Raw genomic sequence first — 27886 nt, forward strand, 5'->3', positions numbered from 1 at the left:
TATATAAAATCTTCAACTGCTTCACATGGACAACCAGAAGTACTATCAGGCAGACCCTAATCACAAACAGATTGGACAACAGCAACACATTCTATGCCGGCATCCCAACCCATCTCCTTCATAGACTTCCAAAATGCCTCTGCCAGACTCGTCCTTGACCTTCCCTTCCAAACCCATATCACACCACTCCTCAGAGAGCTCCACTAGCTTCCCATCCAGAAGCGTTGCCAGTTCAAACTTCTCACACAAGCATTCCTTTTACTACACAATCACTGGCTTCATTTCCAACAGCCTACCAGATAACTTTGCTCATCATTACTCTCACTCTTATACACAGCCAGCATCCACAGAAGCAGAAACAGAGGTTGATTATCCTCCTAGCAAGCACCCTTATCCAAAATGCCTCTGCCAGACTCTTCCTTGACCTCCCCCGCCAAACCCATATCACACCACTCCTCAGAGAGCTCCACTAGCTTCCCATCCAGAAGCGTTGCCAGTTCAAATTTCTCACACAAGCATTCCTTTTACTACACAATCACTGGCTTCACTTCCAACAGCCTACCAGATAACTTTACTCAGCATTACTCTCACTCTCATACACAGCCAGCATCCACAGAAGCAGAAACGGAGGTCGATTATCCTCCTAGCAAGCACCCTTATCCTGGAATGCCCTCACCCTAATCATCAGGGCCTCCTCCCCACTTCTTGAATTCAGCAAGAAGCTGAAGACTGGACTTTTCAATTAGTCTTTTTGCGGGAACATCAAGACTGCCCATACTCACCTAATCAGCATCTGGATACCCTCCCAGGTGACAAGCAGCACTCTACAAATCCACCTTACATTACAATACATGGGCATCTACTTGAAATGTGTCCATCGCGTCTGCAACCTCCTTGTAAAGAGATGCTAAAATATCCTGATGTGGTAACTAAGTACTCCACTGAAATGGACCTCCTATTACTTGTCACAATTAGACTGATATCTGCTATCTGGGTAGCAAGGTCCATGTTAGGAATAAATTAACCTTTCAATGTCATATGGAGAACATTGTGATTGCCATCTGTTCATTCTATAATTTGCTTGTCTTCCAAGGCTGCCCACAAACTAGTAGAAATCATAATATAATCTAGCCTACTCCTGCATCCTATTCTCTTGAAAGTGTTTGCTATTGCTCTTGTTCTATCAGAGCACGTCCTCCCAATACATGATTTCAGACCATGTGATAGTATCAGCCCTAACAACTGTAATGCCATACCGGGCTAATTCTGTATGGGGGAAGGTCCATGTAAGGTGTACTCTACTTCTGATCCTCAACATCTGCTTTGGAGAATATGGCATCTAGTGGTTCATATTTGATGTTAAAATCCCCAGCTAAAATTACTGTACAATTATCAATTTCTGCTTCTAGGGAGTCTTCCAATTTTAATAATGGCTCTGAATTGTGATGTTTCTGGATGGGACGATTATAAATATTAAAACGTTACATTTCTTGCCCCCCAGTAGTAAATAGCGAGAGTCCTAAAAATTGACAATTGTTTAATTGTACATGCCAAAGAAATATTCACCCAAATTGTTAGTTCTTCGAGTGGCGACAGTCAACGGAAGTCTCGGACAATCAACCGTGGTAGATCTCAGCAAGCATTCAGCCCCCAAAGTAAAATTGTAATCTGGGACGGACATCCCAGTAGAAGATGGAGATGGTGTGAAAGTTAGGACTACACTGTCAATGTCAGGTATCTTTGGTGGTCTATAATAACATGCCAGTGTATCTGTGATACACCATTATCACAAGCATTGCCAGAGTTTCCCCATTGTGGAACCACTATGGATTTCCCATCTTTTTGTGCCACTGTTACTGAAGGATTATATATCAATTGGATATCATTGTTGGAATTGGGCATCAATCGAGTATCCAAGAACACTAGTACATCCCCATAAACACCTTTCTTAAAAAACAATTGTATATAATCAAAGCTATCTGTGTTGGTTGAATAACCCTTGGCCATTACAATATCAGAACGAATCAGGGAACAGTACTGGTGAGTAGTTCTGATTCGGGTGATAGCTTTATTTTATCAATGATGCTACAGAAAAAGTGATAAATTGTTTAACTTTTAACAGAATTTACTTAATTTATTGAGGTCCCAGGTTTTACGCACTCCTGCTAGTCTGAAGGAAGACAAACTTGTGGTTGTGGTTAAAGTCCTGTGCCCCTTTCTTCCTCCTGAAGACTGACAAAGGCTAGTGAGTACCAGCTATGAAGCCTTAGATGTCATGGCTCAGACCCTATCCAGACTGACATCCTGCACATGCAAGGGTGGGAAGTAAAGCACATTTTAGGTTTCTACCACATGCACTTCCTCATCAATGTGGCTTGAAGCACTACATAAATGCTACAATGCAATACAACCATTGTAATTACCTTCCCTATCTATGGAATGCTATGACTGACTAGAGAGGGAAAATCCAGGGACTGACATTTCTAAGGCTATCAAATCTACGCACGCCAGTGGAATACTAGTGGAATACTGGGATGCAGTGGAATTCCAAAAGATCACTGCAACCAGGATTGTACCTCTTTTATACCACACATTTACAAATGGGGAATGCTAGGGTTTCCTCTGATCTGAATTCAACAGAGGTAATATATACCCATCATCCCAAAACAGAGAAAGACCCCATGCTCTGCTCAAGGTGCAGACCCATTTTGCTAATAATCACAAGCACCAAAATATTAGCAAACATCCCCACATCAGGATTAAAGAAAGTCTTACACTTACTGATACAAAAATAGGTACTCTGTGCAGAGTAGTTCCTCCTAGAACTACATTTGGATGTTACTCTATGTAGTATGAGCAACGAACAATGATCAAGACAGTAAAATAGAGTTATACTTTAATGCAGAAAAGTCATTATCCAGTATCCCAATGCTAACTTTGCCCTTTTCCTTTTTTTCCTTAACATAGACCTTCAACTACTCCAGCCCTGATGCTGTCACTTACCCGTACATTTCTCTCTGGTACATTTTTGCAGTTTCATATTTTTCCCTAGATATTTGTTGCCCATTGATCTAATTTGAACTGTGGGCAGTTTGTGGGAAATCTTGATCAAATGAATCCTGACCTATATTTTATTGCCCATGTATCTACCATATGTAGTATATCTCTTCATTTTACAAATACCCAAAATTTGACTAAACTTGCCATAGAAAAGGACAAGTTAAACCAATCCCTGACCCAGCAATTATTTATTTACAATACTTGCTCCAAGTAAATAAAGTCTTATTTTCACTAAATATCTTTCTAGATGCAAAAATATTAGCCCCATTCAGATACAGAATCAAGAACTGGGTTATTGAAATCAATATCATTTTCAAGACAGTAGTTATGAAATGTATGCAGACTAGCTTTATAAGGGTAAGAAATTGCCTGATTTGATGCTTATTAACAATTTTAGTAATGTTGAACAAGTTACTTACCTTCGGTAACGATATATCTGTAAGAAACATTAGTTAGTTAGATTCCTTACCTTAGAATATCCCCAGGCGTCAGGCTGGATCCAGAAAGATTTTTCGTCAGCAATACCCTTGCGCGTCGCTAGGCGTCATCTGCGGCCCCGCGTCCATCGTCGGCGTCATGATCGCCGGGATGACGTCGTCGGAGTACTTAGATGCCGCCCTCGCGCACTGACGTCAGTTCTTGTACATAGCTTTCTGCGCCAGGAACGCAGAGCCATGCAAGAGACTGACACTGGTGCCATGAATCTAGGGCCATGAAAGGGATGACCTTAACCCTAAATATCAGTTTGCAGAGCGGGGAGGATGGGTAAGGAATCTAACGAACTAATGTTTCTTACAGATGTATCGTTACCGAAGGTAAGTAACTTGTTCATCTGAAAGAAACACTTTAGTTAGATTCCTTTCCTTAGAATAGATACCCCAGCAATACCAACACCGGTGGTGGGTCTGCGAACCAAGATCACACCAGGAAGTCCTGGAGAACGGAACGGCCAAAGAAGCCATCTCTCCGGACTTGGCTGTCCAGGCAGTAATGCTTGGCAAACGTGTGCAGCGAGGCCCACGTTGCTGCCTGACAAATGTCCTGCAGAGGGACTCCCCGTCCCAGGGCAGTAGTAGCCGCCGTGGCCCTTGGTGGAATGGGCGCTCAGCCCCACAGGAGGATCCTTCTTAGCCAAGGAATAACAGGCCTTAATGCACAAAACGACCCACCGGGAGATGGTTCGCTTGTGCACTGCCTGCCCCTTCTTAGCGCCCACGTAGCCAACAAAGAGTTGGTCGTCCACCCGGAACTGTTTCGTGCGGTCCAGATAGAAGGACAGCGCTCGTTTTGGGTCCAGACGGTGGAGCCTCTCTTCCTCTTTCGAGGGATGCGGAGGCGGAAAGAAGGTGGGCAGTGTAACAGACTGGCCGATGTGAAAAGCAGTTATCACCTTAGGGAGAAAGGAAGGATGAGTCCTGAGAACAACCTTGTCCGGATGGACAGAAAGGAAAGGAGGCTTAGAAGATTGAGCCTGGAGCTCACTCACCCTTCTAGCAGAGGTGATGGCAACCAGGAAAGCAGTCTTAATAGAAGACGAAGAGGACAATTATGAAGTGGCTCAAAGGGAGCGCACATCAGATAGGTTAACAACAGGTTCAAATCCCACTGAGGCATTACGAAAGGGACAGGAGTAAACATATGAGTAATGCCTTTAAAGAATCGAGCAACAACAGGGGATTTGAAGAGAGAAGGCTGATCAGGAAGCCGTAAGAAAGCAGAAATAGCTGAAAGATATCCCTTGAGGGTGCCCAGAGCAGAGCCCTGCTGGGCCAGGGAAAGAAGAAAGAGGAGAACCTCAGAAAGAGGGGGGAAAGGGGATCCACAGCCTTTTGCTGTGCACCATGCCACAAATTTGTTCCACCTGCAGGCGTATACCGCTTTAGTGGAGGGACGCCTTACTGCCAGAATGATATCACAGACTTCATGAGGCAAGTCAAATGGCATCAACTATAGCCGCTCAATCTCCACGCATGGAGGTGGAGGCTGGACATGTTCGGGTGGAGGACCGTCCCCTGCTGCTGTGACAGAAGGTCCTCCTGAAGAGGCAGTTGAATCGGGGGATCGAGTGATAGACTGAGTAGCTTGGGATACCAGTATCTTTGTGCCCAATCCGGAGCCACAAGGTTGACTTGAGCCCGGTCACGCCTGATCTTCTTCAGCACTCTGGACAGAAGTGGTATAGGCGGAAAGGCGTACAACAGACTGTAACTCCACTCGCGACGAAAAGCGTCTCCGAGCGAATGCCGCCTTGGAAATTCCAATGCGCAGAACTGATGACATTGCATGTTCTCTTCGGTGGCGAATAGATCTAACCAAGGCTCTCCCCACTGCCGAAAGAGGTCCTTGCGCCACGTCCGAGTTCAGATGCCATTCGTGATCCATCATGCACCGGCGGCAGAGTTCGTCCGCCCTGGCGTTCAGAGAGCCTGCCAGGTGTTGAACCACCAGGGTGATGCCCTGATGTTCCAGCCATGTCCAGAGGCGCAGAGCCTCCTGACAAAGGGTCCACGACCCCACCCCGTCCTGTTTGTTGCAATACCACATGGCGGTGGTGTTGTCCGTGAACACCGGCACTCGGATCACCCGCAGCTCCAATAGGTTGATATGGAGCCGGGACTGCGTCGGAGACCAGAGGCCTCTGTTCTCCACCTCTCCCATGTGGCCCCCCCATCCCAGGAGGGACGCATCCGTCACCACTACGTGCTCCGGTTGGGGTAGGGAGAGGGATCTGCCACTGACTCAATCGCGGTCCGTGAGCCACCACTGCAACTGTCTTACAGTGCCCTCTGAGATCAAGACATGGTTGGACAGGTTGCCCCGATGCTGGGCCCACTGAAACTTCAGGTCCCACTGCAGAACCCGCATCCGCAACCTGGCGTGATGTACCAGCAGGATGCAGGAGGCCATCAGACCCAGTAGCCGCAGCACCAACCTGACCGAAACCCGGGATAAAGGCTGAAAGATCAGAATCAGAGCCTGAATATCCCAAACCCGCTGTTCCGGAGGATAGACCCAGAACTGCGCCAAGTCCAGAACCGCTCCGATGAAAAGGAGCTTCTGGGAGGGACTCAGATGCGTCTTCGGCACGTTGATGGAAAACCCCAGCAAATGCAGTAGGTCGGCCGTAGTCTGGAGGTGGGAGACGCTGCCTGGGGCGAGCCCGCCTTCAACAACCAGTCTTCGAGATAGGGGAAGACTGAACCCCTAATCTGCGCAGATGAGCTGCGACCACCGATATCACTTTCGTGAACACCCGAGGGGCACTGTTGAGGCCGAAGGGGAGCACGGTAAACTGAAAGCGCTCGTGGCCTACCGTGAACCGCAGGTAACGCCAGTGGGCCGGCAGGACGGGGATGTGGAAATAAGCGTCCTGCAAGTCCAACACTACCATCCAGTCTCCAGGGTCTAGGGCAGCCAGAACCTGAGCTAAGGTGAGCATCTTGAACTTCTCCTTCTGAAGGAAGGCGTTGACGCTCCTGAGGTCCAAGATAGGGCGCAGGCCCCCTTTGCCCTCTTGGGAACCAGAAAGTAGTGGAAATAACAACCCCAACCTACCTCTGGGCCAGGAACGCGCTCAATGGCCCCCTTGGCCAAGAGGGCAGTAAATTCCTCCTGCAGAAGTTGCAAGTGATCCCCGACATGCGGTGGTACTGTGGTGGCATGGCTGGAGGGGTCACCTCGAAGGGGAGGGAGTAGCCCCTTCGGATGATTTGCAGCACCCACCTGTTCGATGTGATGGTACACCAGTGGAGCAGGTGATGGCGAACTCTGCCTCCCACAGGCGTGGAATGGGCCTGAAAGCTCGGACTAGGAAGGCTTTGAGGCAGATGCTGCTGGGGTAGATGTGGGCTGACCGGCTCTCTGTCCCCCCGCTCTTCCTCGACAAAATCCACGTCTGTGACCGCATTGAGGCTGGTTCAGGGATTGACAATCATCTCAAAGTTCCGCTGATCCCACTCTGTGCCTAGTATTGTTCCTGCAATTCGTAATATCAAGGGGCATGAACTTTGTTGAGAACAGAGAGAAAATAGGGCATTTTTTCTTCACCTTACCTGTTAGCATCAATAGAAGTCAATTAGGATCATACTGCAGGAAAAACTGTCAAGCCAGTAATGCCATTGTTTGTCAAAGGATGCACGATGTTGCCCCCACTACCTGTGGTATTGCAAGGCATCAATGTCTGTGCAATCTGACAACAAGAAAACATGTGAAAATAGCATCTACATTCATGGATGTATGGATCTCCATAAGGGTAATTTTCTGGTTTTAATCTACAAGGAACAAGTACTTGACAACATGCCTAAATTAACCTTTAGGAAAATCCAAGTATTGTGCATGAATGCTGGATGTTTTAAATTATTTTATATCATGTTCCTTTGATAGCTTTGAACCTTGACTATCACCGAAAGCCAAGTCACTAGATTTCATTTCCAGATACGAACCTCACCTCTAGGAGCACATTACCAAAAACAAAACAAAGACGGCCTGGTTCCATCAATCTCTTCTAAAGAAAGCGAAACCATTTTTTCCAGTAAGCACTTCAGAACTGCTGCTACAGACTTGTGAAAATCTGGATGGTGGCAACGCCCTGCTCCATTGCCTCCCACAATCCACATTTGCACCTTCTATGAGGCATCGTACATACCACAAACATCTCTCACCTAGATCCTGAAAAAACATGATTGCGTCACCCCCATTATGATGGGACTTCAATGGTTCCCCTTTCCAGCCTGCACCATCTTCAAAACCAGCTGCTGCATCATTTACAAAGTCATCATGACCAGCAGACCCACTTATCTTAAATACAAGCTCATCATGCCGTGTGCTTCCCCACTCACCCACAGCCAGGACACCATTAGACTGCATGTTAAGAAGCATACAAAATAACAAACGTAGCAGACAAAACACCAGGAGCTTTCCATCTACGCCATCATGATATGGAACAGCAACCACAGCATCCACCAGGACTGCCCAACGTGGCTCCAGTTTAGGGGAAAGTTGAGGACGCCCCTCTTTAAAGAGCACTATGTCACAATGCAGTAACTAGCTACTTCTCCTATCCCTTGTTGACTTTATGCTTGTCTTTTACCCCGCACAGTACTCTGCTGCCTTTGACTCTGTTTGCACTATAGAAATACCATGTACATACATACTCTCAGTCAGTGTCAGCTCAATCCGATAAGGCAAAGGAGCGTTGTCCCACTGTTTTTCAGCAGTGGAAGGAAAAATAAAATGATAATAACTGAAAGTTATCATTTTATTTTTTCCTGTTGCAGGCGCTGCAGCTTTGTCAGGTAGGTTGGGGCTGCTCTGTTGACAGAGCAGGGGAGGGGAGGAGTGGTTTGCACTCCCTAAAGTGCTCATGAATGTTTGTCCGGCCCTCTCGGGCAAGCCAAACATTCATGTGCACTTAGCATGTTCTCCACCCAGGCTGCATTACAGCCTGGTTCAAGAACAAGCCCAGTCTCCCTGTCCCCGTCTGAGCGCCGTGGTTTGGCACTCAGACCAATCACAACGCTACAATGCAGCACTGTGATTGGCTCAGGTGAGCCTCAGACTGAGTGCTTCCTGTGCCTTGTTCCGGCCAGAGGGGAGATGGGACGAGGAGGATACGGCGAGGAAGGACGTGGCGAGGAAGGACGTGGCGAGGAGATACGTTGAAATTTATTTTCTATCTACCCCTCGTCCCCATTCCACCTCCTACCTCGCCTCCTCCACCCTGCCCTACCACCACTGATCCATGCCGGCCGCCACTGCTCTCAGTTGTTAAATATGGAATCTTTTTTAGTATTTCTTCGTGTTTTGAAAGTGGTGTCTTAGGTTTTAGATTACTTTTGTAATTTAAGTAGAGGTATATTATTAGTAAAATGTTATCAATGCTACAGACAAAGCACTTTCTAAATAACAAGGACAAGACAATACAAAAAGAAAACCGACACGATACAGAGAGAGTGGAGAAATATAATTAAAGTCATCTATACTTTTAAATATTCTGATTTCTTTTCAACAATACATCAATACAATTGTTTTCTGTTCAATATATAAATGCATTGAATTACAGGAAATGCCTCATGCAGGGCTAAGTATACAGTAGCAAAAGAAAATGGATTAAAGCCAATGTGTGCTTAATGTTCAAGTTTCCCACCTATTGCGAGGAAAAGCTTTTAAAAGAAGTCACAGAACAAAGCATCATCATTTTTCAAGTGTCATTCAAAATGCACAACAGTTTAACCGGCAGCTAAGGTACTCAGCAAAATATTACATATGTATAAATATCTAAGCTTGAAAAACTACAACTAAACATAAAAGCATTAGGGGTGTTTAAATTAGGCAGTTATCAGAATCAATCAAGATAATTGCCATAATGGATAAACAAGCAGAACCAGTGGTCCACATTCTAAAAAAAATAGAGAATCTTTTTTAAACTGTGAAGATATTTGATTCACTAACCGGAAGCTGTCATGCACTGACCAAGACGTTTTAAGGCATGGGCAAAGTGGCAATTGCCCAGGGCCTCCATCATCCATGGGCCGTATTGGAAAGTGAACATTTTTTCTAGCTTCCTTATGTGTATTTCTGTATTTCGACATTTAGGACCTCATTTATGGGTTATTGGCGTAGGACAGCAATGCCAGTCTTCTGGCTGCACTGCCCTATGCCAATGTGAAAGGGCAGATTGCACTGTATTTATGTAGGTGCATTCCTGTTCTTTCCCCCTGCGCTGGTGCACAAATTGCTGCGGAGTGTCAACGCAGACATCCTTGCACCATGCATGCAGGATTGTTTTTGTGCAAGAAGGGACACCTTCCTGAAAACATAAACAATCCAGAGAGCCATTTTCCTCTTTTGATGTGTTCTGCAGAATGCAGCACACATGGAAATAGGAAAAAACGAGGAGAAAGAAAAATAATTATCCTCGTTGAGCCTGCTCTGGGGAGACATACGATTATGCCACTGCCCCAGGTTTATGTGATTAAGTAAATCTGTGGCAGCGTCAAAATCCAAATACAACTAAGCACAGCCTAATTCACTGAATTAAGATACCTGAAGATTGCACTTAATATCGCAAAGAGTATACCAGTGCAGTGATTTTTCTGCAAAGCTCAGTATAGGTGTGTGGTGAGAAACGTGCTTGATTGTGAGTGACAATGCAAAATGCTTGGAACATCCGTAAACCTCTAGGTTAATGAACATTTACAAACAATTCAAAGATTCTTACCTACTTTTTAAAAACCCATATAAACACTGCAAAAAACAGGAATAAGTGTGTTTTCATGATAAATAAACACCTGCTCATTTAATAGGCTTTTGGGGAAAAAAGGTTTAAAAAAGAGTAGGTTATTTTATAAATGTGGCATCAGTGAAATTTCTGCCTTTCTCTTTTTCCTCTTTTCAAGTGTCAAAAACCGCAACAGAGGGAATTATTACCCATAATGGGCGTCATTTATGAGGTTTGGGCGCAGGGCAGTGCAGCAAGCCACCTTGCTGCGGGGCCATACGTAAGAGTGAAATGGCAAAAATGCACTCTTCATTCAGTATGGTGCATTCCTGTCCTAATGTCGTTTCTGTAGGCTATACCCAATACAGTCACCTTTGCACCATGGTTCAAAGTGTGCCTGCGATACAGGCAGCATTGTTGTTGTGCAGGAAGGGGCATCTTCCTGCACAAAAACATCCTAAGAGGTGTTTTCCTCTTTCTATGTGTTCTGCAGAATTGAGCACACATGGAAAGAGGAAGAAAGGAGGAGAAGAAGAGTTATTCTTCCTTTTCACACCTCACTTAAGGAGGCATGAGGTTTTGGTGCATATCTAGGTTTACAATTTCTTTTAAATCTGGGGCAATGTCAAAATCCATTGGTGTTGCATGAGAACACACACTGCAATCCTCCTGGAATGCCTCCTGAGTCTAAGTAAGGCAATGCAGCGATTTGCACTGCCTTGCCTTACTTCATATGTATGAGGTCATTCAAAGCCATAAATTTCCTTTGCGTGGCCTCGTAGATATGATTTCAAGGTTTGTGCCACCGGAGCATCACAGAAATTGACGCTCCGGTGGCGCAAGGAGCTCAAAAATATGCTCTTATGTTTTTCACTTTAGTAGGAGGTAGTCAATATTTTCAATTTTTTGTGTTACTTTCAACTTTTTGGGGGAAATTAGGTATGTATGAAATTCAAAATTCAATGAAAAACAGAAAATTGTATGATTCAGAACACTAGACATAAATCTGAATTCAGCAAGGTGTCACTTGTGCAAATTAATAAAGGTTTTCATAAATAAACTAATCATTGATTCACAAAATAGTCAATACAAATGAGAAAAAGAGACATTAGGAACAAACTTTACATCTGGTTAATGATCTAGGTCCATCTGCAAAAGTAAAACACCAGTGAATTTCCCATATTCCGGTTGGTTTAAAAAGGCTACGACTGAGAACTGGCTTATAATGAGTTTTAATTTTGTACCAACCGTGTGTCAGATAGCTTAGACGAAGAAAGAATAGGTCTTGGAAATGGAAGGCAGCCATGCATTCTTGTACTGAACCTAAGAAACTGAGGGGCATATCAACAAGGGCTTTATCTCTGCTTTTTTGGCTTTAAAAGCCAAAAAAGCAGAGATAAAACTAGCGCCCTATCAACAACAGGGTGCTAACACGCAAATTTGCCTGTTAGCACCCTTTTACTCTACGCTTCCCCTTGCATCTCTAATGAGATGCAAAGGGGGCGTTCCAGAGTACAATAATAGGAGAAATGTCGCTAAGCGACATTTCTCCTATTATCAAGAATGTCGCTAACCCTGTTAGAGACAAAAAAAGCAGCGCTAACCGCGGTTAACGCTGCTTTTTTACGTCTGCTAATTTTCAGACTTAGCCATGATATCCTATGGAAGGAGGATATCATGGCTAAGTTTGTCTGTCCCTATCAACAAGGTAATGTGTGATTATCGCTGGGTTTCCAGCGATAATCTCACGTTAGCCTGTTAGCGTGTAGATTTTTATCGCTATTGAGATAAGCGTTGCTAATAGCACGCTATCTCAGCGATAAAAATTCACGCTAGCCGGTGATAATTATCCTCACGCTAAGAGCGCTGAGCGATAATTATCGCCGGTTGTTGTTGATATGCCCCTGAGGTCCTCATTTATGGGGTGTTGGCATAGGGCAGAGCAGCAAGTCATATTGCTGCGCTGCCCAACGCCAAAGTCAAAGGGCAGAAATTAACTGTATTTATGCAATACGGTGCACTTCTGTCCTTTCCCCTTGTGTTGGTGCCATTTTAGCAGCCTAGCGCAATTGCAGGCACCCTTGCACAATGGTGCAAGGGTGCCTCTGTTGTCTTCAGCATTGTTGTAGTGAGTGCAGGAAGGGGCAACTTCCTGCACAGCAACTATCCTAGGAGGCGTTTTCAGTTTGTGCTGCAGAATGTATCACACTTAGAAAGAGGAATAAATGTGGAGAATAAAGATATTTCTCCTCATTACGCCTCACCTTTGGCACTTCCCCAGGTTTACATGATCTTGTAAATCTGGGGCAGAGTCAAAATCAATGGGTGTTGCATGGGAAAACCCACAGCAATGCACATGGAATGTCTCCCTAGTGCAGGGTAAGGCAACACAGCGATTTGCACAGTCTTGCCTTACTCCAGTGCATGAGGCCATTCAAAGCCATGCATAGCCTCATGGAAATGATTTTGTGATTTGCGCCGCTGGAGCATCACAAAAAGTGGCAGCCCTGCAGCGCAAGGAATTTGTAAATATACCTCTGAGTTTATGTGTAGGCATCATTTGTACCACTCTTTCTACTACTCTGTACAGCATGTTTTTGTATACACTCACACAATAAAAATGGAATCCAACATGTTTGAATGTGAATATCATATGTGACAGGAACTTGGACTTGACCATGGAAATGCTGGCTGGCTGAGCGTGCCGTAGGCCACACCCCCCTCCACGTTCAGGACACCAGAGAAGATGCTCTAACGCTGCGCGTTTGGCCGGAATGGCCGCAGTTGTTTTCCTGAGCAGGAGCGGGAGACAGTGAGGCTCTGGTGTTCACTACAACTGAGCATCGCAGTGGGGGCAGTTGGGACAATTTCCTCTCCTGGACGGCAAGAAGTGGCAGGAAGCGGATGCAGGTAGGCAAAAATAACAGCAGGCCAGGCACAGAGAAACAAGGTGGAAAGCCTCTCTAACTTCTATATGTGGTTTTGAAAATTCGGTTGTTGGGAGCTTCAACACCAATCAAGCTCCTGGTTTTTTCCTGATCCCTGCTGGGCTGCGCTGGGTCATTGGAGGATCACTCGAGGCGCTCTTAACTTCGTATTCTAGGTATTCCAAAGGGCCTCGAGGGGCAGCAGACATTACAATGGGTCGATTCGTTCATTAAAAAAAATGTCCTCCTGGAATTTAATGGAGATCAGATTCTTATGAGGGCCCAACGGGTGCCAGCGCATCTCCCCCCTAACGCAAAATTCCCCCGGACAATCCTTGTTAACTTTGGGGATTACAGGGTCAAGGAACAAATTCTATTTAAGGCCATAAATCAGTGACAGTTCACCTCCTCCGACGTCCCATTATGTCGCATTTTCTCTGACATGTCTGCCTCTGCAGCTAAAAGGCGTAAAGAGTAGGTTAAAATGTTGCACTTATTTAAAGAACAGGGGGCACAGGTAATGATTGCACAACAAAGCAAACTAAAAGTGCTTGTTAAAGGTAGATTCCATGTTTTTTGTAACATCCCCGAAGCACAGGAACGACTGCAACAAATCTCTTCAAGCAAGTTCTAGATTTCTTATCTTATGGCCTCTATAGTTGCTATTATAATTAAGTTGTGTATTTGCTCTTTTCACTTTGTTTCTTCCTTTTCAAGTCTGGTTGGTTTATTTTTCTATTTTCCTATTTTTGAACCTTATTCCTTGTTTTTTATCTTTCACGTCCTGGTTGAGGGGGGGAGGTTCGGGTATGTAGGCCGGCGGCTCCTGGGACAAGGTCAAGGTGCCAGTTTTGGGGATTTGGGTAAGCCTGTGAAGTGTGAGCAGGGGTGGTGCACTGCTCACCGCAGCTTTTCGGGGTGGAGGGTCACTGTGATGGGATGGCCAGCAAGAGGGAAAAAAGAGATCCATTTGTAAATTTTAGATTCATTCAAATTTTAACTATAAATCTATATCTTGGTAGGATAAGTGGGAGAGAAATGTCAGATCATTCTGTGCAGTGTTTTAATGGAGAAAAAGAAAATCCTTAAGGTGGTCTCTTTTAATGTAAACGGACTCAATAATAAAAAGAAAATGCGGGCCATTGAATCATGGATTAAGTCAGAAAATCCTGACGTTATTTTAATTCAAGAATCTCATATGGCAGAGGGGAAGCTAACAGATTTTTCAATGTTTAGGTCCTGGGCAGCATACCGGGTTTTCTGCTCCTCCTCCGCATCACATCACGAGACAGCGATTTTCTTGGGCAAAAAAATTCAAGCTAAGGTGATTAATTTTGTAAGTGATCGGAGAGGAAGGTGGTGTTGGGCGACCTGAAATTTGGGGAATATATTTTTAACCTTTGTTAGCATTTATGCTCCACTAGAGGATAATCTGGCACCATATGAAAAGTTTTTCCAATTCCTAATACAAACTTCCAGGGAAGTGATTATAGGGGGAGATTTTAATTTTCTACCCAATCCAAAAATGGATTCCTCACCCATTTCTAAAAAACAATTACAACCCAAAACCTGTAGAATTATTCTGCATTAAAGGGAAACTCTGGATATAATCGACCCCTGGAGGGCAGTATCCCTGACTAAGATTACATGTACCTGTTTTTCGGGCAGATGCCGCACCTCCTCACGCATCGATTTCTTTCTTATATCTAAGACCTTGATTTTTAGTCAGCAGAAAATCTTTCTGAATGGATTTTCAGATCATGCAGTGCTCATTTTAGAGCTCGGGTTAGGTAAAATCTCGGCTCATTCTAAGAGATGGACTTTAAATAGGCAATATCTTTCAGAAGAAAATTGGGTATTACTCTGTATAACAGAGATAAAGGAGTTTCTCACCAGAAATCATGGGACAGCTCCTCCTCAAATTGTCTGGGACACTCTGAAGGCTTATATTCGGGACCTATCTATTGGAAAGGATGCTGAAGGTTCAAGAAAAAGAGAAGGAAAAAAGCAAAATTTAGAAGAGGAGGCACAGAGGTGCCAGGATATTTTTATGAGTAACCTCTCCGCCCCAATCGACAAAAACTCGAACAGGCCAAACTGGATCTTACTGAAGCTTACTATGTTGAATGTAAAATATATTTAATAGCAACCATAGGCAAAAGGTTTAAGAAGAGAGCAATTTTACCCCGAGGTTCCTTGCATGGCAGGCCAGGGAGCAGGCCACAAGTAACCGGATGAGTACTTTGTGATGTTCTGTAACTGGTGCCCGATGGGAAGATCTAGCGGTTATAAGGGACATAATGCTTCAACATTATAAAAATATTCGTGGTCAACACAACCTATTGATAAGGCATCCCTTGACAAGTTTCTCCAGGGACAGGAAATTCCGGTACTTTCTGAGGCCGATAAAAGTAGAATGATGCGCTCTTTCTCCAGAGAAGAGCTGGGGGATATCATAAGAAATCTCCTGAATCGCAAAGCCTGTGGACCGGACGGTCTCCCGGACGAGTTTTGTAAAACATTTTCAGAATATTTTTTGCTGGTTGCTAATTCAATCTTACAGGGAGGCCAGATCCCACCTTCATTCCAAAAATGGGAATGTAGTTAATTTTTAAAAAAAGGGAAAAGACTGCGAAGACCCCAATTCATATCGCCCAATCACACTTTTAAACTCTGACAAGATCATCACCAAACTTTTAGCCAATAGTTTCAAAGCTCTAGCCCCGAATTTGATACATTCCAACCAAAATGGGTTTAAAGCCGGGAGACAGCTTGGGACTAACATGCATTATCTAGCAGAAGCATTGGATTATTTCGAGACCAAGAAAATTCCAGCCTTGGATTTTCTGTTAGACGCCGAGAAGGCGTTTGACCTCGTGGTCTGGGAGACTTTATTCCATATCCTCTCCAGCTTTGGCATACCTCCTAAGATCACGGGGTTGTTTCAGAGAATATATCTTAATGCAGAAGCCAAAATTATTGTTAATGACTCCAAGGCAGGACAAATCAGTGTAAAACGAGGAACCAGACAAGGTTATCCATTGTCCCCCGTTTTATTTGCTTTTTGTATTGAACCTTTGGGTATTGCTATTTGAAACAATGCACATATTCGCCCTCCTTTACCTACTATGTGGAAACTAAAATTATTTGCAGACAATATCATGCTTATAATCAAAAGCAATAGGGGGTCAAAGGAAAAGTCTTTGAGGTTTTTGTGCAGTATAAATTGGTCAGAGGGTATAAAATCAACAAAAAGAAAACAGATATAATCCTGTGTGGTTGCAAGCCCAATGTGCTACATTCTGACATTTAGTCCTGTCTAAAATCTAAACCAAAAAGATATCTGGGGGTCTATTTCTCGTCTCAAATCGCCAACTTGTATGATTTACATTTTGACCAGCCTCTGCTGAATACCAAGATTTACTGCTTAGATGGAACTCGCTCCCGCTATCTATCATGGGAAGGGTCTCACTGATTAAGATGTCTGTTCTCCCGCTATTTAATGTTTCATTTCCAGCAATTCCGTGTGTTTTAAGAGCACCTTTTTTTTGCGAAATTAGAGTCCATGTTTACATCCTTTCTTTGGGGAACGAAAGCTCCCCGAATTGCACTAAGCACTTTATATGAGGAGGTCGAGAATGGTGGGTTAGCTCTCCCCAATCTCAGGGATTATTATTTTGCATATTTTTCACACTATATGTCTAGGTTTAAACCAGTTTTGAATACAGGACTATTCATAATTATTATTTTATGAACTTAATCTGTAAAGAGCATCTGATTCGCTGTCCATTAAAAATTTCAAAATCCCCCAAATTGGTGTATTATAAGTGCATGCAGTGGTATCTTTTATAAACGTCAGGACTTTTTTTAGAAGATACATAATTCCAGTCATTAACTCATCAACCCCGCTTTCCGAACTCAATTCAGTATTTGGAGCTAGAGAATCAACCATAGTTATTCTAAAATGGGCAAAGGCCGGCTTCCGGAAGATCTCAGATTTGATAAGGATCAATAGGTGGCAGAATATTTCTGAATTGTACAATCTAATTCTGTATGATTTCCTTCTTCTCGGGTCATTTAATATTCTTATCAGGTTCCTTAACAATCTGGATCTGATACAGATTAATGAACGTAAAAACCTGGCATATGATCTCTTTGAAGAAATCTCAGTCAGGAAACCAGAGGAGTGGAAAAATCTTTTAGCCCCTATCAGGGGTTCAGATATCTCTGAGAAAGCAATAACAAAATGGGAAAAGCACGAAGGCTTGGAGGTTACAGCGAGTATGTGATCCAAATTAAATACACATAACTTTACAACATTAAGGGGGGCAAATTGGCGCCAGATGCTATTTTTCAGCAAATTACTTCTTTATAGAACCTCACATTTTTTATCAAAGGTTTACCCCAGCCAATCCAGTCAGTGTTTTCGCTGTTTAAATCATCCAATAGCCAATTGGATGCATATTATATCACAGTGCCCGTCAATTTAGGGGTTCTGGAAAGAGATTTTTCGTCATCTGGAGGCTGAATATTCCATCACAATAAACTCCATTATTTGGCTGAAAGTCCTTGGCTATGATCCTTCTTTACATCTCTCTGATAATTTGGTCAAATTTCTATATATTGCAATGGTGGTGCCAGGTCACTCTTGCTTCAGAAATGGCGATCAGACCCGGTACCAACAAAAATGTGAATGGGTTCGGAAAATGAAAGAGGTTAGGAATAGTGAGCACTTGTATGCATTAGGAATTGGAAGGATTAAAAAGTTTGAAAAAGTCTGGGCGGCCCATTTCGACTGAATTTCAAATAAGAGCTTACATTTTTAAAGCTTGTCCCAATTTGCAGAAAGTTTAAATAGTGTTGTATTTGTTGGCATATATGTATACTAGTTTGCACTTTATTGCGCTACAGACATGTATTCTACATGCAGTGTATTGCACTATCGACACTTTAGCTTCCTTTAAAAAAAATGGCTTAAGTCAACAGGACAAAAACATTAATCATGACTTATATGTTGATATTTTTGCATAATTTATTGGACCTAACGCACAATAGACACCTTAGCTTTTTTTAGATCTGCCAGCCGACATTGCATTTGATTTTTAGCAACTCAAAACACCATTAGTAGCCTTCATATCGGCAATACTTTCAGCTTTTACCCTGACTTATATTTTACTGCTTGATGGGCGCTTTAGTGATTATCGAGTTAATGATGAAAGGATACTGTATCTGATCTCTAATGGTTTGTCTAATCCAAGATTGTTCTTTTTTCTTCTGACTATGTAACCTGATCTCAACAGACTTTTTTTGATCAAAATGGCTATTGTGCAAGGTTCTATTATAGCCTTATAGCCCGCCGTAGCGAGCTATACCGGCAATTAAAGTCCCGCTGCAGCGACTTTAACAGAAGCAGCGGGACTTTAATAGCGGTATAGCCCTGCTACAAAGGGCTATAAGACCATTAGAACATATTGCCAATAGAGGGCAGAATGTTCTAACAAATTAAACAAAGGCTTCTCGAAGCTCGAGGGGATTTAAATCCCCTCGAGCTTCGAGAGGCTTTTGTAAAACATTGGAATGTTGCTCTGCGGGCCTTTACCGGCCCGTAGAAGCATGGAGCACTATATTGTCTACAATGGAGTGCTCCACATTCCAATGTTCTAATATTGGATATTTGTATTGTGTTATTTGGATATATGTGTAAACTCTCAATGGATCTCAGTAAAAATAAAATATGTGACAGGAATGAACCAAAGTCGGGAACATGTCAAGTAACAAGAGAACCAAATATTGTGCCAATTTACAATGAGGCGCGACTGCAATATTTGGAACTGGGGTTGTTCAATACTGAGGGCACCCTACCATCTCCAAATAGTTTTGAGGTCCTGGAGATTCCAGGTAGGTGAGGCTTGCATTGACCCCACCACCTTTTGTTACCAGGAATGCACAGCAAGTAAACTATGTGGTTCCCTACAACCGCTGACAACCTTAAGAGAGCACTGGGCAATGGACTCGGATGTTTCTATGGAAGATAAGGACTGGGGGAATACACTGGCAAGGATCACTCCGATTTCTAGAAACGCCCAATTCAAACTGATTAATTTGTATATTCTTCACCGGACATATCTCACCCCAGAACGTATTAAACAATACCTTCACAGGGAGGATATGGGATTGCCACGATTTGGAGATCTTGAGGTGGGAATGTTACACGTTTTGGCCCAACATTGCTCACATACTGGCAGTGGGAGTCATATCTGTAGTGGCGAAAGTAGCTGAATGGGTGGTTTTCTGCGCCCCATCCCACTGTCTCCTTAGTCTGTTTACTCACACTTCTAAATCAAGAGTTACTGACAGATTCCAGGGTCTGGCCTTCAAACTAGTCAAGCATGAAATTAAGAGATCGTGGAAGACACCCGAGGGGTTTCAGATAGCAGGGTGGAAAAAGGAACTAAAAACATAGGCGGTCTGTGAGAGTAGAGTATTACTTAGAAATGCTCACAGGGGAATAGGTACAATTGAAAGAGCCAGAGCCTGGGAAGCACTATTAGAAGGGATGAAAGACCAGGAGCCAGAGTCAGGCCAGTCCTCGCCCTTCATAATATCCCCACCGGAGAGCCTAGGTAATTAAAAATATGGGGAGAGCACAAGGAAAGAGTACCTAGCTGAGTGAAAACAAGACAGAATGAAGAGGACGTTTCAAAATATTAAAGTGAGACTGCAGCAAGCTGAATAGAGGCTGTAACCTGATCAAAATTGTGTCACTCCATATAACAGCTGTCTAGATATGACCTGCAGTGGGGATCGGAGAAGGGAGTTTATAAAGGGAGGTTTACTTATATCATATCAAAATGTACATGCATGGAATGAAATAAAGAATAAAACAATAAAATCTGTTAAAAGAATAAATAAATAAACTATGTGGTGAAGAAGCAGTATTTATTCTGTTGCATGCAAAAGAAATCACCAAGATATGCGATCAAAGGCAAAAAAAACACCATTCTAGATTCCTAAATGTTTCTAGAAAAAAAACATTCTCCGAAGTGTGGATAGGCATATGACTAGACAAAAAGAAGTCTAAAGTGCAACCTGGCAATTTTCATTCAAAGGAGCAGTATGATCCCATGGGAGATGGCTGCAGTATTTGCAACTGGAGTCAACAGGCATCCATGGAACCATATGAACACCAGACATTTTTAAAGATTAGAAACACACAGGAATCCAAGGAGTTGTGGCTTTTGTGTCTCCCTTCATATTTTATGCACAAAATGCCTCACTTATTTTATTTTAAACCATGGCCTAAAAATACATTTCCCTCACATTTATGCACCAGGTAATATTGAAATGTGTGGCCCAGCATCCTACACCCCCTCCTTTCTCCTGAAAAACACTGTAGCACACATACACATGTTGCTGAGTATATCATAGAGGGAAGGAAAATTTCAACTCAGTACCATGGCAAGGGGAGCAAGAGAAGCAGAAATGGTACCTAATCCCCCCGTGGAATGGATGCAATTATCAGAACAGGGTGGGCTGGCAGTATGGGAAACTTATTAACATATCAAACACACAAAAGGCGATGGAAAGAATGCTTGCAATTTCCCTTACTACTAGCAATCGCTCAGGGTAGCATTCCAAACAATCATGCCACTTCAGTTTGTAAACAGCCATATGCAAAAAAATCTCAAACCTGCTCCAGTAGGAACAGTCCAGCCCACACTTCCAGGTTAGGTCCTTCATGAACTGGAACACAAGTAACCCATGACTGGTGTAGCCCTGATTGGGGCTCGTCAGTTGGGTGTAGCTAGGTTCCAATAGCACAGTGAGAGCCGGACCCATGTCTGGGTGTACCTTTGTCACTCAAGGTAATCCATCAAACACACAAAAGGGGACCAATGTCTGGGCATACCTTGTCACATAGGGTAGTAGATCAAATGCACAAAAGGTGATGGGACGAATAGTTGCAATTTGTCTAACCACTGGCAATAGTACTGTGCATGTGCGGGTGGCATGTCATGTGGGGCTGGGAAGGGACAAATGGAAGGCATTGTTCATTCTTAGGCGCAGAAATTGTAGCAAATTCCCATTGGGTTAGCCTTGATTTTTAGGCAAGGGATCAGAAGTCAGCTACCAAATATCAAACATTTCTGAAAAAGTAGAGACCCAGAGGAACTAAGTAATCTCTAGGTAGGAGTGACTTGCATGGATAGCACTACTTTTTGTTACCCACTACTTTTTATTAACCATAATTATCTGTTACTTCCAAACTATGGCTAAAAATGTTTTCCCTATATTTATGTTTCAGAAAAAACAAGAATTTCTTTCCACCAGCAAAAGTCCTAACATCCTGCATTCCTACTCTTCTCCTGTAAAAAAACAAAACAAGTTGACAGGACCTTATCAAAACAGCAACCACGCCAACTGTCAATCAAAGATACACAAATCTGCGCAACCCTGCCAACTGTAGATAATTCTGAAAACTAGAAATGTAGCATAATCCATGCAAGTATGGCTTAGGTGAATCTGAGCTTTGTTTGTTACCTAGGAATGGTCTGCTACTTCCAACCTACGGCTAAAGAAATACTTTCATCATACACATGCCAAAGAAAACATGGGATTATGCCACATGGAAAAAAAGTGTTTTCAATCTAAATTCCAGTGATTTACCAGAGATAAATGGTACCCCACATGTTCAGGTGGGGTATGAGCTGCCAATATGGCAACTTTGTCAGGTGTCATTCTGAAGAGCAGAAATACACATTTCCATGGGGGATGTGATGGCTATAGTATTTAGGTATGAAGTCAGCCAGAACCATGAAAACCCTACCAGCTCTAGACATTTGTGAAATCTAGAGGTTTATAGCAATCAGGGGAGGTTTGGCATGTTTTGATCCCAAATTTTTTGCAACTATCAAACTATGAGTAATACATGATAGAGCGCAACCTTGCTCTTTCATTTGTAGGGGTGCATTATAATCATGATTAGTCTGCATCTACATATAATCTGTTGTTGTTTTAACATTAGGGCATTAGAACGTAAATTGTAATAACAGTTAAGTGAACTGCTAGATAGTTTCTTCATGTAATCGGAATGAACATAGTAAACATACTTATTTGGATGAATTAAATATGTGTGAAGTGTGTTCATGACTAATGAACTTTTCATATAAAGGCTCATATAATGTGTGTATATTAATGGTTCATATATTCATGCATTTTAAAATGTGTTTTTTCTTCTTATGTTATCCGAATTTGGTAGGCCTAACTTTCGTTTCTCCCTGTTTGCTCTTATGTTGAAACTGCTAATTAGAGTTTATGTGCCTGTTACGTTTCTGTTGCAGGTGCAAGAATTCGTACTCGCTAGTTAGAATAACATCTTGGTTTTAGGAGCTAGACGGACATAAGGAGGAGAGGATGCCTTTGAATAAGTGGAGCTAATACCGTGGGAAGATGTCTTTCGTGTCTAGAACGGCATGGGAACCAAGGTCATCTAGCCTGGATGCACTATTACTTCATGGAAAATTAACTACTAAGGAGGTCATGTGATATATTTTTGGGTGTGGTTTTCGACTTTGTATTGAGGTTAGGGACAGAGCCCGGGATGACTTCTGCTTTACCTGAAGAGGGAAGAGCATCCTAGAACGAGCTCTGTAGCTTTACTCTACACGACCCATTCAACGTGAGTGTGCTTCTTAGGAAGTCTTCATGTGCTGACACTTTTCTGGGAGCTTGCCTGGGGAATGCTAAGTATGGACGTCATGATAGAAGTAGTGTAGGGACAGACAATACTTTTGTTTATTATCCGCCAATGAAGAAGGCCCTGGATGTGCTTCCTATAATTATTTGTGTCCTGATTTTGGAATTGATTATTCTGTTCATGTTGCACCATTTAAAATGTATTTGTAGGTTGGGTTTTGTATTAGTGCCCATGTATCTTTACACTCTTGTATTGAGGTGGTTATATGGCCAATTGGTCCTGGCTTTATAATAAATATATAAAAATTTGGATTAGGAGTCCGTGTTCCTTTGGGGTCATGAACAATGGTAAAGAAGAATTGGCAAATGATTTTTACTCCCATCCACACTTTTAAGCAGGAAACAAAGAGCCATCGACCAGGGGTTCCAGAGTAAATTTAGAACATGGAACCCAGCTCCATCATAGACAATTTTCTCATATTTATGACTAAAGAATACTAGAATTTGAGATGATGAAAAAGTCCTATTGTGATGCATGCCCACACTTCGTTTTACAAAAAGTCTACCACCCATGTGTGGATGGGCTTTTCATACAGAAGAGCAAAGGGCCAACATGTCATCCAAGCCAAGTGTTATTCTAAGTAGCAGAAATGGTAGCAAATTAATATGTGCATGGCTGCAGTATTGGCCCTGAAGTGAACCTACATCATTAAACCCCATGAACTGCAGACATTTCTGAAAACAGAATCCAGGGAGAAGACATTCTTATAACTTGCACCACCATTTGTCATCCAAAATGCTCTGCAACTCTAAAGCCATAGCAAAAAAGATAATTTGCTCAAATTTATGTACAGAAAATAAAATAATAAAGTCGAGGCCTACATAAAATGTCTTATAGTACGTTATTTCTACATTTTCTCTGAGATAAACACTAAACTACATGTGTGGGCCTAGCCTATCCTTGGAATGGCCACAAAATATTAACCATAGTAAGTATTTTTTGAGTACCAGAAATGGGATCAAGTTCCAATGTAGCCCAGCCATAGTATTTGGGCCTGTGTTCGCCCAGCATCATAGGAGCCCTAACAAATATAGACAGTTCTGAAAACCAGACTCGCTTGGAATCATTGGAGTTGCAGCTTGCATGGATTGAAACAATACACAGCTAACCTCAGGCTATGTCTAAAAATGCAAGTTCAAAAAATATGATGAGGCTAAAATATAGTGACAAAAATATTCAGCACCAAAATATCTTAAAGGTAAGTGTATATAGGTAAAGATAGGTTTACTATACCTAACTCCACATATATGTATCTTGCCTTTATGTGTAGATTTAGGTTATGAAGATGTGGAAATAAGAATAGTAAATCTATACTTACCAACATATTATTATTATTATTTAGGATTTATAATGCGCATGGCTGCCACAGCAATGAGGCATCCCAGCACAGCACAGGGGACCAGAAGCGGGAGCTTTAAGAAAGTTGAGGCAATTAAATGGTGGAGATGGGAAAAAGCCATGTCTTCAAGGCCTTACGAAAAGCCAAGTGATTAGAAATATTTCTAGTAGGGGTCGGAAGTGAGTTCCACAATTTTGCTGCCAGGCAGCGGAACGAACGCCCCCCTGCCCTAACCCTACACACTCGAGGAGTGCAGACCATAGCTTAGTCAGCAGATCGCAACGGGCGCTTGGGTACATAGGCCTCCAACAAGTGGAGAAGGCCCGGCGGAGCCTGTCTTGCTATGATCTTATGTGAAATGCACAGAGCTTTAAATTGTATTTGCTTATCCACTGGCAGCCAATGGAGTTTGGGAAGCACCTGGACTACTGAGCAGTGCTTGGGTAGTGAGACCAGAATCCGTGCTGCTGCGTTCTGGACCCTCTGGAGGCACTTTACGCTGGCCCTTGTTGCTCCTAAATATAGGCAGTTACCGTAGTCCAGTCTAGACAAAACAGCTGCCTGGATGATAGTCTGGCGCGCCGAAGGGGGGAAAAACCCGAGCAACAGCTTTAGATCCCGCAGGAGTCCAAAACAGACCTCTGCGACAGCTTTTGTTTGTTTCTCAAAGGTCAATCCTCGGTCAAACCATACCCCAAGGTTTTTTACGGTATCCTTGGGGAATGGGGCAGGTTTTAAGCGGTCCGGCCAGTAAAGATCGGTCCACAGCTCCCTGTCCCTCCCAAATAGCAGGATTTCCGATTTACCGGAATTAAGCTGCAGGCAATTGGCTGGTATCCAATCGGAGATAGCCAGCAGATCGTCCTTGAAATTGTCTAGATTGATGGTACATTTCCTAGAGAAGGCTATCACCAATTGGGTGTCATCTGCGTACGATACCAACGACATCCCCCTCCCATTCGCCAGCTCCGCCAGAGGGCTAACATAAAGATTGAATACAAGTGGGCTCAATATGGAGCCCTGTGGTACCCTCTGGTGCAGAGCAAACGCCTGTGAGAAAAAGGGAGGTGCCAGGACCTGAAAGGATCTTTCCGATAGAAATGATTTAATCCAGGCCAAGGCTGAATCCCTGATCCCGATATCCTGCAGGCGTTTCAGGAGTATTTTATGGGACATCGTATAAAAAGCGGCACTTAAGTCCAAAAGGACCAAGGCCGCTGAGTCCCCTACGTCTATACTGCTCCAAATGGCTTCCGACACGGCCAAGAGCGCAGATTCGGTACTGTGCCGGGGCCGGAAGCCATGTTGCGTAGAGTCGAATATGGCATGTTGCTCAACAAAGTTAGCCAGAATGGAATTCACATGCACCTCCGCCACTTTGGCCCGGAAGGGTAACTGAGAGATGGGTCGATAGTTACCCGGTCCGGCAATGTCTAGGGTAGGTTTTTTCAGCAAGGGGACAACTTTTGCATGTTTCCAAGCCCTTGGGACTGATGCCATCGACAATGACAGATTAACCACATCCAGATACACACCTGAAATGGAAGGATAGAGCTGATGGAAGCGAGTGGGAGTCACTGGGTCAGCTGGGGAGCCTGATTTAATTTTTGAGCATAAAGCCACAAACTCCAGAGGCGAGATCAAAGGAAATGCCACCAAATTACGACCCTCCGCAGCCTCACCCCCTTTCGGGTCCACCTCCACAGACAGGGAAGCTGTTTGCGGAAGTCCCTGATAGATCTGTTCCACCTTATTGATAAAATGTTGGGCTAGCTCATTGCATTGATGATTGGAGGCAACAGGAGAAACCCTGTTGTCTCCTGTATTCTTCATGTGACCCAGCAAAGAAAAAATAGTCCTGGCGGGGTTGGAGCTGCCCAGAATTTTCCTAGCCACAAAATCCGCCCGTGCTCTTCGGATACCCTTATGGTATTGCTTGAGGGCCATCCGATACTCGAGTTTTGCTGTTGTATCATATGAGCGTCTCCAAACACGCTGTTTACAGCCCTTCTTGGCTAGGGAAAGGGTGTCGTTGAACCATGGATTAGATGGCCCGCGACCTTTCCTTCCCCATTTAGCAGGAATGCAATTATCCAGGCCGGCCGGCAGCCAATCGTGATAACACAGATTTGATGCGTCCGCATTCGAGGGTAACTGAGGTTGATGGCTAGATAACCAGACAGAGAGAACCTCAGGGTTAAACCTGTGCCAAGGGCGTTTAAAAATGTTAGTAGGGCAAATAGGGTGGAACATGGTTCCGAACGACACTGATACTCAGAGAGCCAGTCGAAACCGATTTAGAATAACAGCGTGGTTTACTATCGACTGCAAACCTCGTAATCGGTCGGATGGATTGTAAACCAACAGAGTCGGTCGGAAGGGTTACGGCGTGGTCAAGGAAATTCCGACTGTTGGGAGGGGGCTTTCCGTCCAACATCATAATGAGGCCCTTTGTGTCAGTTTGCGGCACTTTTGGTGACTTTGCACCAGAGCAAAGTGTTGGGAAATCTGACCCACAGGGTTCCCTTGTTATGCAATGAAAAGCCATGCAAATTGAAGTCAATTTCAAAAGCTCCGCCATCCTGATTTCTTGTGCTCCATAAAAACTGCATTAATGAAGTGTGGGTGGGCTTATCATATCGAAGTCAAAAGTGACATAATAGTGGCAATACAAGTGTAGTATCCTGGGTGTCCCTTACGCTGGCTGAGTGTTCTGGTGCATGAAATGTGGGTTCTGTGGAGAATGTTCTATTCCCTTGATATTAATGTCTGAAGTGTCAGGAAGGACACTCAGCTTCAGCAGGAAACATCAATAGCTCCTGTTGATGTTTAGTGTTGCCTAAATACTTGAACCTTATGAGTAACATGTAACTTCAAATAAAGTCACTTTGTGTTGTACCAGAATATGTGAAGAAGACTTTTTTCTACCAATGCAGCAGCAAAGTGTTAGACAGAGGTGCAGAAATGGTAGCAATTGTCCGTAGAGGGAAGGCTGCAGTGTTTGGGTCAGAGGTCGACTGGCTCATAGGGAATTTTAACAACCTCAGAAATATCTGAAAACGTGAGCACCAGGTATCATTGTTTAACAAAGAGTCAATAATGCAATGGAACCAAGGTAGAAAGTATGGCTCTAGGTCATCATCTGCACGCCCCTCATACCTAGGAGAAGATTAGGAAGGTTATGAGGGATATATGAAATGCCCTTTGGACACTAGGCAACACTGTTACTGAACCAGAAAAAGAGAGAAGTAGAGTATCTTGTTATCTTTCTGGCCTCTGCCTTATAAGCATATTTCAGCTCCCCTGATGTCTCAGATTTGTGTTGTTACCCTTGATCGACCGCATCTGCTGGCCTCAAGAGTACCCTCAACACCAGGGATCATTAAATGAGCAACTAAGTGGGAATCCAGACAAGCTGGAGAAAGCACTGCATCTCTTTGTCCTCTACCATCCACACCTCTTCTCCCCTGGCGTAGCAGGTTGGATTTGCCCCTTTGGCACCAGGAATTATTGCCTAAAAACAGACAAAAATCAACTGTGTGGGGATCACGCATCCTGCTTACCATAGGGAGTGTCTGTCTCTG

Source organism: Triturus cristatus, chromosome 8 (assembly GCF_964204655.1).
Source record: "Triturus cristatus chromosome 8, aTriCri1.1, whole genome shotgun sequence".
Classification (NCBI taxonomy): Eukaryota; Metazoa; Chordata; class Amphibia; order Caudata; family Salamandridae; genus Triturus; species Triturus cristatus.